The sequence below is a fragment of the Myotis davidii genome, unplaced genomic scaffold, assembly GCF_000327345.1.
Source record: "Myotis davidii unplaced genomic scaffold, ASM32734v1 scaffold150, whole genome shotgun sequence".
Lineage (NCBI taxonomy): Eukaryota > Metazoa > Chordata > Mammalia > Chiroptera > Vespertilionidae > Myotis > Myotis davidii.
Genome location: NW_006283437.1, coordinates 423,549 through 429,830, shown reverse-complemented (window position 1 = coordinate 429,830; position 6,282 = coordinate 423,549).

Sequence of the window (6,282 nt, the reverse complement as noted above, 5' to 3'; positions counted from 1 at the left end):
GGGGGCGCCCCACAGAGGCAGCGCCTCATCCAGTGGCCACTGCGGCAAGTGAGCATGTGCACGGGCCGGGCCCCATGTGGGACGCTCACAGGCAGTCACCGGGCCACAGCAGGAGGCTCAGACCAGAGTGCCCAACGCCAAGCAACAAATCCGACCAGTAACAGGCGGTCAGAAGTTCAGGCTGACCCAAAGCCCCAGGGCCGGCGAAGAGAGCCACGTGTCCGAGCCCCCCAGTGATTCAGACCCGGGGCCCAAGAAAGGGCAGGAGCCCAAGCCAGCAGAGCCCTGGTCCCTGCTGCGGGGAGTGCAAATGGCACCAACACGCCGGAAGCCAGTTAAATAGTTAACTACGCACCGTGCGCCGATTACATGACAAGCCATTTCCCGCCTAAGTATTTATTCACGGGAAAGGACTTTATTGCAGTCACCTTTAGTGCAGATTAATGAATAAACAGATTGTGCTATATCCGTACAATGGAGCTATTGATAAGCATAACAGGATGGATGAATCTCAAAATAATTATGCTGAGCAAAAGATAAAAAGCCATATCACATAATGCCATTTATATAAAACTAGAGGCCCGGTGCACGAAATTCATGCCCTGGGGGGAGGAGGGTCCCTCAGCCTGGCCCGCGCCCTCTCGAAGTTCGGGAGCCCTCGGGGGATATCCAACTGATGGCTTAGGCCTGCTCCCCACCCTGTGGGCACACACTGAACACCAGGGAGCAGCTCCTGCATTGAGCATCTGCCCCCTGGTGGTAAGTGTGCATCGTAGCAACCAGTCGTTCCGCCATTCAGTCAATTTGCATATTAGCCTTTTATTAGATAGGATTCTGGGACATGTGAGTTAATCTGCAGTGAAAGATAATGAACGGAATCAGTGGTTGTCTAGGGACGGGGAGCTCGGAAACTTTGGGAATGGTGGGTGTCACCTGCGCCAGTGGTTTCCGAGGCCATGTCAAAACTCATCCAGGGGCACTTTTAATATGCATGGTTTTTTGTGCATCAATCATTCCATACAGACTTTTTTCAAAACAAACACAAAAAAACTCCCTTTGCTCAGTCTTGCACTAAAATGTTAAAGTATTCTTGGAAACAGCCCTTGGTTGCATCAGTTCTGTTCAATTGTGATGGGAAGTGGCCTCCAAACTCTGGGTGGGAGTGGAACCCTCATTTGCTGTGGGTTGAGCGAGCCGTGGCTGGGTTTGGGGTTGCAAATTCCTTTAGAACCACTGCTAGTCAGTGGAGAAAGCGGCCACCAGGGGGCGCACAGTGACTTCCTTTTTCTGGAAGAAGCTTTGAGAAATCAAGTCATCCAGGAGGGAGTGTAGCAGGCTTTCCCACCGCACTGTAATTAAATCTTAAAAAACAAAATAGAAAATAGCCAAACAAATCAAGCTGGCTGTCGTCCCGTGCACCAAAATGTTGCTAGTTTGATTCCTGCTCAGGGCACATGTCTGGGTTGGGGGCTCGATCCCAGGTGGGGGTGTGCAGGAGGCAGCTGATCGATGCTTTGCTCTCTCCCTTCCCCTTCCTCTCTCTCTAAAATCAATACAAATATTGTGACAAAAAACTTTGGTAAAGGTCCCTCTTCCAGGGACCAGCAATCCCTGTCCAGGATCTGACCTCGGAGCTCTATCCCAGAGAGTAAGTACATCGACCACCATATTCACTGCAACCTTGCTTGCCATCGCAGACTGAGAACAAGCAAAACCCTTCCCTGCTGTGTCAGAGCAGTTCTCAAACTCCAGGGTGCATGGATCAGCCTCCTGGGGCTCTCGTTAGAATGCAGAGGCAGGCTTCTCGGGCTTGGGTCTGCTGATGCTGGCTGGTGGGCTAATTATTGAGAATGGGGTTCACCAGCTGTCCCTGAGCCGCCGCTGTAAGGCTGCAGGGCTCGTCCCAGGCTCCTTCCATCTTTGAGATGTCTCTTTCATCTGCGTGGGCCGAGAGCTCCCTCCCACCATCACATCCTAGCCAGTGAGAAGAGACATTTGCAGATAGTGTAAAAAAATCCATATATATAAAAGCACAGAGACCAGAACAGCGGAACAACCAGAACAACCGGTGGCTATGACACGCACCCGGCAGCCAACCAGCCTGATCCAGGCCCCTATTTGCCCCCCACCCCCAGCCACCTGCCCCCAATTGGCTCCCAACACCCCAATCAGGGGGCGGGCCAGCTGGCCAACCACCCATGGCCCCTTCCCCCGCCAGCCTACCCCCTACTCATGCACGAATTCATGCACTGGGCCTCTAGTAAAAAATAAAAAAGCCAGGTCATGCGAAATACAGTTGTCCTGAACTTAAGATAAATGAAAGAAAAAGAGTGGCAAAAGCTTACTTAAAGACAATGTAAACATTTTATGTCCCAAGAACACAGCTTGGTGAGGTAGGAAGCTCCAAGATACAAACGGCCAGGACAAACTCCGTTTCGGCTGTGGTCCAACCGGACAGTGGCCAGCTCTCGGGGAAACCACAACCTAAGATTCCATGGCAATTGTGAGGAATGTGCCAATAATTGTGGTTCTCAACCTTCCTAATGCCGTGACCCTTTCATACAGCTCCTCATGTTGTGGTGACCCCCAACCATAAAATTATTTTCGTTGCTACTTCATAACTGTAATTTTGCTGCTGTTATGAATCGTAATGCAAATATCTGATATGCAGGATGTATTTTCATTGTTCACGACTCACAGGTTGAGAACCGCTGGATTAGATCGTTTAAAAGTGCAATTAGGGCCGAACCGGTTTGGCTCAGTGGATAGAGCGTGGGCCTGCAGACTCAAGGGTCCCGGGTTTGATTCCAGTCAAGGGCATGTACCTTGGTTGCGGGCACGTCCCCACTGGGGGAGGGGGGGTGCAGGAGGCAGCTGATAGATCTCTCTCATCGATGTTTCTGACTTTCTATCCCTCTCCCTTCTTCTCTGTAAAAAATCAATAAAATATATTTAAAAAATAAATAACAGTGCAATTAGAAAGCAAGGGCTTCCGAATAAAATGACCAGATGAACGGCCTGTTCTTAAAATATTTCTAAGGGCAAAACAGAGAAAACAGGATGGCCCAGTGGGGAGGGCATCTTTTTCTGCCAAAGGCCATTTGGAAGCCATTCTAAGCCTGCCTGCCTTTACCACCCTCTGTTCCTAAGACAGCAGAGCGGGGAGGCGGGGTTAAAAAGTGCACGCCGACATAGAAGCACCCTGGTCCCAGATCTAGCCATAGCATCCATGAGATTGTCTTCTCCATAAATATTAATAAGAAATAGCTTTCACTTGTCCCATCTGCCAGAACCTCAGCAGGATCCAACTGGTGCTTTCACAGGCTGGTGAATGTTGCGTTATTGTACCTGTCTCGTGGCTAAAAGGTCTCTGTGTCTCTGTGCGTGTCATCTGTGTTACAAATATGAGATATTTAATAAATTAAAGTTAATTGGTTTGCCCAGGCCGGCGTGGCTCAGTGGTTGAGCGTCGACCTATGGACCAGGAGGTCACAGTTCGATTCCTGGAAAGGGCACACGCCTGAGTTGTGGGTTTGGGGCTCAATCCCCAGTGGGGGTTGGAGGACGGGAGTGTAGGAGGCAGCAGATCAATGATTCTCTCTCATCACTGATGTTTCTATCCCTCTCCCTTCCTCTCTCAAATCAATACAAATATTTTAAAAATAAAATAAGAGGCTATGTGTTTTAATTACTATTCTTGCCGGACTTATACCAATAATCAGGCCAAACTTATTGAAACTTGATTTATTTTGCAAATGAATTAGTCTTAATTTGGCTATCTTTGATAAAATGAGGGTGATTTCACGGAGGAAATCCGTAGTCAGTAGAATACCTCTGCGGGCACTGGATCCTGGGCTGTTCACTGGTTCGCTGTCTTTTCAGTTTTGTTTCTGCCTGAAAACTGGAGGGATCCTGAATTCTCCCAGGCTCCCCCACTCCCTGGCTGAGCCTCCAAACTCACTGTGCCCAGGCCCTCCCCCATTTTGGCGGGAGCGCTGAGGACACTGCCCTCTCCCACAGCCGCGCTGAGGGGGGGCTGGGAGGGGACCCCAACAGGCACAGCGCAGATGTGAGGCGTCTCTTAAGTGGCAGGAGGCCCCGAGACCCTCGGCTACAGGCCAGGAGCGTCTCAGGCTGTCCCTGGCGCCGGCGCCGGAAGAGGCTGCGAGCCAGACCTTCGAACCGAGCAGCCCAGCTTCCAGAAGGTTCCCTCAGGGGGCTCCGCGGCGGGACTGGGGCTGAAACAAGGCTGCCCAGCACGTGCCCCTCGGCCTGTGGGCTATTCTGAGCTGAAGGCCGCGGAGACACGTTTCCTCCGACAGAATCTACATGTGGGCCTGCCCCGCCCCCTCGGTCCCTTTCTGTCGCTGATCCTCTGGTGCACGTGGCTCCCCATGCGTGTGTGCGTAACGGAGTTTGGTTATTTTCTCCTGTTAACCGGGCTCGTGTAGATCTCACGAAATACCCGCCCGAAAGCCACGAAGGGAGGGGAGCTGCTCCCCCCAATGACAGAATGAGCGGCTGTGCCTCGCACTGGGCGGACAGATGGGGAGACTGAGGCACAGGGGGGTGAAGTCACTTGCCAAAGCTACCACTTAGTCCAGCCAGGACTGAACTGGGCCCTGAAGGCCGCCGGCCCTGCGCTGGGGCCCGGTCCAGGCCTCCCCGAGCCCAGGCGCCACTGGTGGGGCGCGGTGAGGCTGGCTCCCCTACCTGCTCCCGCTATAGCAGCGGTTCTCAACCTGTGGGTCGTGACCCCTTTGGGGGTTGAACGACCCTTTCACAGGGTCGCCTAAGACCATCGGAAAACACATATATAATTACATACTGTTTTTGTGATTAATCACTGTGCTTTAATTATGTTCAATCTGTAACAATGAAAGTACATCCTGCATGTCAGATATTTACATGACGATTCATAACAGTAGCAACATTACAGTTATGAAGTAGCAACGAAAATAATGTTATGGTCGGGGGTCACCACAGCATGAGGAACTGTATGAAAGGGCCGCGGCATCAGGAAGGTTGGGCCGCGGCATCAGGAAGGTTGGGAACCACCGGTGTAGCGACTGGTTGACGGGCCTCGTTCCCGGTTGAGCCCTCTGCACTGAGCAGGGCCCACGAGGAAGTCGCGGCGCCTCCGGCAGACCCACTGCCGAGGGGTCCCAGGGCCTGTCACCGAGCAGCTGCGTGGTCTCCAGCCACGGGAAGGCTCTGCTACAGGCCTTTACCACATGACACTGAAGTGAAGAAACAACTAACCATGTTTATTCCTTCCTTTTAAAAGAGCCCACTGCAGTTAAATAAACGTTTTTATGAAAACAACCTATCTGCCTAAAAGACGTAGTGAGAAGAGTGACATCTCTTGTGTATTTGCAAACCTCTTCGGTGTCCAGCTCTCAGCCCTGGCCCTTCCGTCCACGCAGCCCCTGTGCCCTTCCGTCCACGCGGCCTCTGGAAATCTGACTGGACATTCCTGAAAGAAAGAAATGATAAAAATAACATCTCAGGATTAGGAAGAACGATGTCCCATTGGGTCTCCCTGATGAGACAGCTTCGCACCATAGGCCCCACGTCCCTCTTTCAGATGAGAACACCTGGATTCATGCTCGGGCACCCACAGCCGGGAGGGGGACCCACAGCCGGGAGGGGGACCCACAGCCCGGAGGGGGACCCACAGCCCGGAGGGGGACCCACAGCCCGGAGGGGGACCCACAGCCCGGAGGGGGACCCACAGCCCGGAGGGGGACCCACAGCCCGGAGGGGGACCCACAGCCCGGAGGGGGACCCACAGCCCGGAGGGGGACCCACAGCCCGGAGGGGGACCCACAGCCCGGAGGGGGACCCACAGCCCGGAGGGGGACCCACAGCCCGGAGGGGGACCCACAGCCCGGAGGGGGACCCACAGCCCGGAGGGGGACCCACAGCCCGGAGGGGGACCCACAGCCCGGAGGGGGACCCACAGCCCGGAGGGGGACCCACAGCCCGGAGGGGGACCCACAGCCCGGAGGGGGACCCACAGCCCGGAGGGGGACCCACAGCCCGGAGGGGGACCCACAGCTGGGAGCGGATAGGCGGCGTGAGAACTGGTCCTCGGTCCCCTTCTGCCTGAGGCCGCTTCGGGGAGGGGCCGCCCGGTTGAGCGCCCACACCGCTGCTCTGGGAGCAGGAAACGAACAAATGCGAAGAGGCGGCGGCGGAGCGCAGTTTTCCCGCCGAAGACAGAGCAGCTGGGAACCGGCCTGGAGCCCGCGGTGGCCGGACGCGCTCCGGGCCCCGCGT